At 45.8% G+C, this 6,348-nt stretch overlaps 1 long non-coding RNA gene across 1 annotated transcript; it reads right to left on the bottom strand.

The window, feature by feature from the left end:
- Positions 1-852: 852 nt before the first annotated feature.
- Positions 853-4,069, bottom strand: LOC118768967. Its single transcript, XR_005004466.1, has 3 exons — positions 4,036-4,069; positions 1,920-2,050; positions 853-886 (listed from the first exon to the last, which is right to left on the bottom strand). It is a non-coding gene; the product is annotated as an uncharacterized LOC118768967 (long non-coding RNA).
- Positions 4,070-6,348: the final 2,279 nt, after the last annotated feature.

Genomic DNA, 6,348 nt, shown 5'->3' with positions numbered 1-6,348 from the left:
CTGGACCAAAACAGACCTACGGATACGGAATGCCTTCACTGCTGACCACCTGGCCTTGTCAGAGCATTCCCATCCAGTGGCAAAGCTGCAGAAGAAGTATGCACACCTCAGAGGCCTCCCGCTGCAGTCCCTCAACCTGGTGCGCCTGCTGCTAATTGGGGCTGATTATACCCATGTGATCACCCCTATTGAGCTAGTGCGTCTGGGCCCACCAGGGGGCCCAGCAGCCATCAAAACCTGTTTGGGCTGGACTCTCCAAGGGCTGGCACAGCGCCTTCAGCGCTGAACCTCTCCCCTCAAATGTCTGCTGACCTCAGTCAGCAAACCCAGAGAGAATACCACCCACAGAAAGCCCCGGCTGAGATTGGCTGAACACAGCTGATGGGGCCAGTGTCCTCCCTTCCCCCACCAAGGAGTCAAGAAGGGGCCTAGCAGACCAGCTGAAGCAGGAGTGGAGGATGCTGCGAATATAAAAATATCACAGCAGCTCTAGCCAGATTACTGGCAGTGATGACGTAACTGGTGATGTAATCCAGGCTGCGGTACCTTCAGTAGACACTCCCCTCTGTTCAGGTGATCGGTGGCGGTGACGTAATCCAGGCTGCGGTACCTTGCTGTCTGAACGAGGCCCTCCACTCCCCGGTCCTGTCCTCTTTGGACACGGAGCAGATGTAGGCGTGGTCAGAAAGATTTCCCAGCATCCTCACTGTGCTGCTCACTGAGAACAGTCCCTGGGCATCTGCAGTCGGCTGGCTGGAGTCCTGCAGGGTTCCTGATGGTGTGGGTGGATCAGTGGACCAGGAAACGCGAGGGGTGGGGTAGATGCCCTGGGACATGCAGGCCACTCCCTCGCTGGTCCTCTCCATGCTCACTGATTTGATGGGAGCTGCAGTGATGTCATAACAACAATAAACACAGTGGATGTGATGCATTCATGACATCACAAAACATACGCACATCAAAGATATTCTATGCGAAGACCAGATATTCAGCTCCTGTGTTCCTTCCTGTGATCCTCACTTCTGAATCTGGGAGGTTCTGATGGTGCCTGTGTTGCTTCAAGAATGTTTGCAATGAGCCCATAAATCAGAGCATGTATGGCTTCAGCAGTGGGAGAGGCAGAACTCTGGCAAAGGCAGATATGTGCGGGAAGAGGAGCTGAATGTGTGGTACTGTGAAGAACATTCAGGGCTGATCCTAAAGCTGTGGACTGTGGAAACAGAACAGAGTTCCGTTTCTCGGGCATAAGAGAAGCTGAACTCTGTTTGCAAAGCTGAGAAAACTGTTTGCATCAGTTACTGGATGTTTTATTCATCTGTGTAGGTAAATGATATTACTGTCAATATTTTATCATGAGGACCATTGCTCTTTTATTCCCCAAATGAATCTTCATAAGACACGGAAAATCAGAATTCTTTAGTGTCAGCAATGACAGGGCCAAAATTTCCAAAATGAAGCATGTGTTTTGATCCTCTTATAGATCTGTATCAGCATTACTGTAGAATAAGAGAGCCTTCTGGAAAAATGTCTGGAATGAGTGTAGCACATGTCTCTGTAGCTACGGGAGTGTAACTAGGAGCCATTCCTCAGAATGTGGTGATTAAATGACTCTCAGCTGAAACCGGTTTAAGGAAAAAAGCAGCTGCCAACACTTTCAGTTTCACTCTCAGCAGGCAGGTTACCTACGGATAACATGAAGCATCACCTACACAATGACACAGAAGCCTGAGAATGGAAGCAAATTCCTGTGAAGGTGGAAGAGTCCAGGAAGTGTCCCATGGTGTACCGCGTAGGCTATGTGCAGATGCGTTGAGTGAATAATGATTTCCAGGTCACCTGGGAAAGGGTTTTGCTGTTAAACACCAGGAACACTGTGGGTCATGAGGGCATTAGCAGGAGATGGTTGTGGGGAGACTTACCCTCCACTCTCAGGCTCACAAAGGACTCCTGGTTGCCCAGTGTGGTGCTGGTGTAACACTTGTATCTGCCCTGGTCCTGAATGCTGGTGTTCTGTAGCAGCAGGGATGCGTTGCCGTGAGAGATCAGGTCCCTAAAGAGAGAGGTCCGTCCTTTGTAGCTCCCATTTTGGTACTCTAGTTGGTCATTGCCATCATAATAGCTATGGACAATGACTTCTTCCATTATCAGCCAGTGAATGAGGACTTTCTGCGAGGGTTTGAAGCTGCACGGCAGCACACAGGCCTCAGAGAAGAGGCAGGTAACAGGTGTGTCTGCAGAGGAAGAATACACAGCAGAGTGTGTGTTCAGAGATGTTGAGGAGGAAAAGGAAGAGGAAGAACTCAAAATACTGACCATGGTTTTAACTCTGACTACGAGAGACCATAGATTTGGATACTTCAGGTGTACAGTTAGTTTATCTCATCAAAGTAAAAAAAAACTGTTTTCATGAAGACCCAGGTTTGTCTTTGGCTCAAAACAAGAGCAACATTCACCTGTTTTCAGCATTGCCAATGCCTGGCCTCTATTATAATGCACACAGCAAGGACACCACACCTACAATTTAGTTACACAAGGAATTATGACACTTTACAGTCAGATATTACGCTGATATTACACTGCATTGCATTGGATGTGTGTGTGGGGTGTCGCCAAAAAACGCGAGGGGTCGCGAGATTATTTTCTGTGTTGAATGTATTAAACAAGTTTTTTTTTTTTTTAAATTACAGTTTTTGAATTTTTAAATCTTTCTTTGAATTATTCAGATGCACAATTGAGAGTGTTTCCATACCGTTCCTCCGAGAGAAAGAAATGGACGGGTGTTCTGCCATTTTTGCATCCTTTTCAGATTTTGCTACCGGTCGCAGGAATTTATAGCGTGAGCTATAGACTATAAACTAATGCTACCTTGTCAAAAAATGCTACCGGAAGGCAGCAACTTTCACATGATTTTGACGTCTTATAGAAACAGTAATGTTAGTGACAGGAAGCACATTTTGATAAGTCAAACGTTAGTAAAGTCAGTGTAAGATAACTAAATTGTGTAAATTGTGTCAAAGTAACTGAATTTGCCTATGTGCAAATCCCCCCCCCCCCCCCCCCCCCACCCCCCACAAAAAAGAGAAGGCTTGGGAACGATTGGTAGGACCATTTCGTAACTTTGATTTTCATAAATAATTTTGGCTGTTCTGTCGTTTTGTCCTACCTTGTTGAAATGTCCTATCTGCAGCCATCGATCTTTGCTACCCTAAATATACTACCTCAGGTAGCCTACCCTAGGTTGCATACCATTTCAGCTGTACCGTATTTGCATACCTACACATGCAATATACATAGACCGCATATATGTTTTTGCATTGCACTTGTTGTGAACAATAAACCCTTATACTTGTTACATCTTCGCTTCTGCTTTCCGTTTTAAGCAGTGGGTAACACTTGAGGGGGGTTAGCCACGACAGTATGCTGTCAAATCAGGGGGTTGGGAAAGAAGGGGGTCGCGAGACTTGACCAATGTTTTGTCGCCAGACAAAAAGTTTAAGAACCGCTGACGTAACCCATAGACAGAAACCTTTTGTAACTCTTGGACCATCACCTCACCTTTCTTTTCTTTACCTCTTTACCTTTTCTTACTTTTTCAAATTAGCCAGCTTCTCTTTGTCCCTACAAAAATACCGGTTTTCACACATAACCACATTTAGCCTGGACACATGTTTGATATTCATGATACCAATAAGTCATTTTAAAAGAAGTGAAGATCTAAATATCATGAAATAGCTGCTTAACACTACAAATCCTCAATGAAATTGACCAGACCAGTGTGACCAGTGAACTAAGGTACATCCAATCCAACCGATGTGCACACACAATATCGACAGACATAGCCTACCATACTGTAACATGCTATACCATATCATACTTCTTATTAACGGATGATCTTATTCCTTATTTCTCCAAGACTCTGAGCCAGTCTCAGAGCTGTCTCCCTATTAATATTGCACATAACAGTGACACAGTGAAATATAAGCAGGTAAAATCACAGCAGATGAGGATGAAGCTGGAAAGTGGCTTTCTCTCTACCTTCACACAGAGCCAGTGTCAGAATCCACGGGAGGACGGTGATGAAAGACATCAGAGTCCCTGCCATCGCTGTGAGACACTGTCGCTCCGAACGGATGAAAAGTCAAGAAAAGCTGAATCTGTAACCAGCACCCTCTCGCTATGCTCTCAGTGCCTTAATCGTACCTTGATAAGAGGAACGAAACAGGTGAAATAGTAACGCCTCTTTTCGTTTCCTTGCAAAACCTGCTCTGCTGCTCTTTGGAGCTCTTCGCTACGATGCCGTCCGCTCTGTAGCGTGAACAACAAACAAAGCCCTCGTACAGGACTGTATTTCCTTATCTCTCATTATAGGGAAGATGTCCTGTACTCTCACCTCTCCCGTAGCTGTTTCCTCCTGTCTCTGATATGATAAGCAAGGACAATCATTTTATATTAGGCCTAATATCACATTGCTAATTATGAGTGGCATATTTTCTTTTCCTTAATGTAAAAAAGTCTCGTAACTATTTTCAATAACACACCAGTAAAACTAACGGAGAATGTATGTACACTGATTTACAGCACCGTGCATTAGGATAGCAGTATGCTGTGTATTCGCTCAGGGAAATAAACTGGCGAGCTGTGAATATACGGGAGTTATAAGAGGAGGACTACTACCGAAGATCTACCCTCCACATCGTGCTTTTTAACTTTTCAGAAGAAAGGGCGAAACGCTACGCCACACCACATAAGTAGACTAACTAATTTACACATATATTTCTGTTTGCCAATGAAGTCCTAATGTTTGCTAATCTATATACACAACTGTTTAGCCAGTAATCTGCAGTAAATATTTATGGCTTCCAGAGTTTCTGGTGTCTTGTTTGGTTAGATTTTGCATGCGTGTTGGTACGTGTTACAGGTGAAGAAAGCAAATCCTAGCAAACTGACTGCTGTCTGATGCTTCCTAACTAAATGATGCCTTCTGTTTATTTTTGTTAAAAGGACAACATAATACAACACATTTTGCATGGTAACTTCACCCCATCATCCGTTTGTGAAATGCACGTAGTTTTTTCTCAACATTAAATGAATACCACAAGAGTGACGAGAAAAGTGCGTGCAGCTGGTAGCTCAGTAGATGCGAATCAGGCTGTTTTTTTCCGTCACATTCAGCCTGCGTTTTTATCCATAAGCAGATACTGGGTATGATAAAGTGCGGAGCCGGGAGTGACTCTACGAGTTTGGGAGGGGCAGGTCCAGCAGTTGCTTGCCTTGATCGGGAGCACCTGGCGCATGTAGAAGGGCGGGGCGGGTGTGGAGCTGTTAGGGACGGAGGGCGAGTGAGTTACGCAGGCGGGCGGTACGTGGCGAATTCGCTTCTGTTGGTCGGTGGGCTGTCGTGTGCTGTTGTACGGTGTGTGTGTGTGTGTGTGTGTGTGTGTGTGTCTGACGGCTGGGATCTGAATAACAGTCGGAGACAAAGTCATGCAGGGATCGACGGCGGACTTACTGGAGCGGATTCTGCGGAGGCAGAGAATACAGAAATCGGTCCTAACAGACAAGGAACACGTCTTTCAGTCTCTGTGTGACTCCGGGAAGCGGCCGCCGTCACAACGATTCCTACGGTGAGACAGACACCCCCTTATCCAGAAGCCGATAGACCGGGACATGTTACGATCATTTCTTGCGTTCTCGGCTGCCCGGTGCAAATAGAGGGAAAACCGTACTTTTCTTGCTGATCGTTGTTTTCGTGTTGTCTGAGTGTGGAATATACGCTCATTGCCCACTGTTGATGCACCCGATCCGGTTGTGCCAGGACCCTCTTGGGGTGTAGTGTCGGCCTTGATGAATTTAATACCTCACGAGTGTATGCGTTACTTGCTGATGATTTCAGGGTTTACTCCAGTTTGACGTGTAGAACCCCAATGCCGACATACCTGTGAGGGAGAATGATGAATATGCCCTGAAGGGGGCGCTCACAGTCTGGGGAGGGTTAGTAGAGTGTTAGGTGCTGGAAAGGAGTTAATCTGGCTGGATTTGCACTTCAGTGTGTGCTTTTATGGCAACACTGTACATACACGGGCGGCAGTGTAGCATAGTGGTTAAGGAGCAGGACTCGTAACCGAAAGGTTGCCGGTTCAATCCCCGCTGGGACACTGCTGCTGTACCCTTGGGCAAGGTACTTAACCCACAGTAAATATCCAGCTGTATAAATGGATGACATTGTAAAGAACTGTAACCTATGTAAGTCGCTTTGGATAAAAGTGTCTGCCAAATGAATAAATGTAAATGTACACTCAATGTCACACAAACACTGTAAATGCACACATGCTATATACACAATACTAT

The sequence above is a fragment of the Megalops cyprinoides genome, chromosome 2 (genome assembly GCF_013368585.1).
Source record: "Megalops cyprinoides isolate fMegCyp1 chromosome 2, fMegCyp1.pri, whole genome shotgun sequence".
In the NCBI taxonomy this organism is placed as follows: domain Eukaryota; kingdom Metazoa; phylum Chordata; class Actinopteri; order Elopiformes; family Megalopidae; genus Megalops; species Megalops cyprinoides.
The sequence above is the reverse complement of the archived record's forward strand: the minus strand, read 5'-3'. Positions and strand labels throughout refer to the sequence as shown.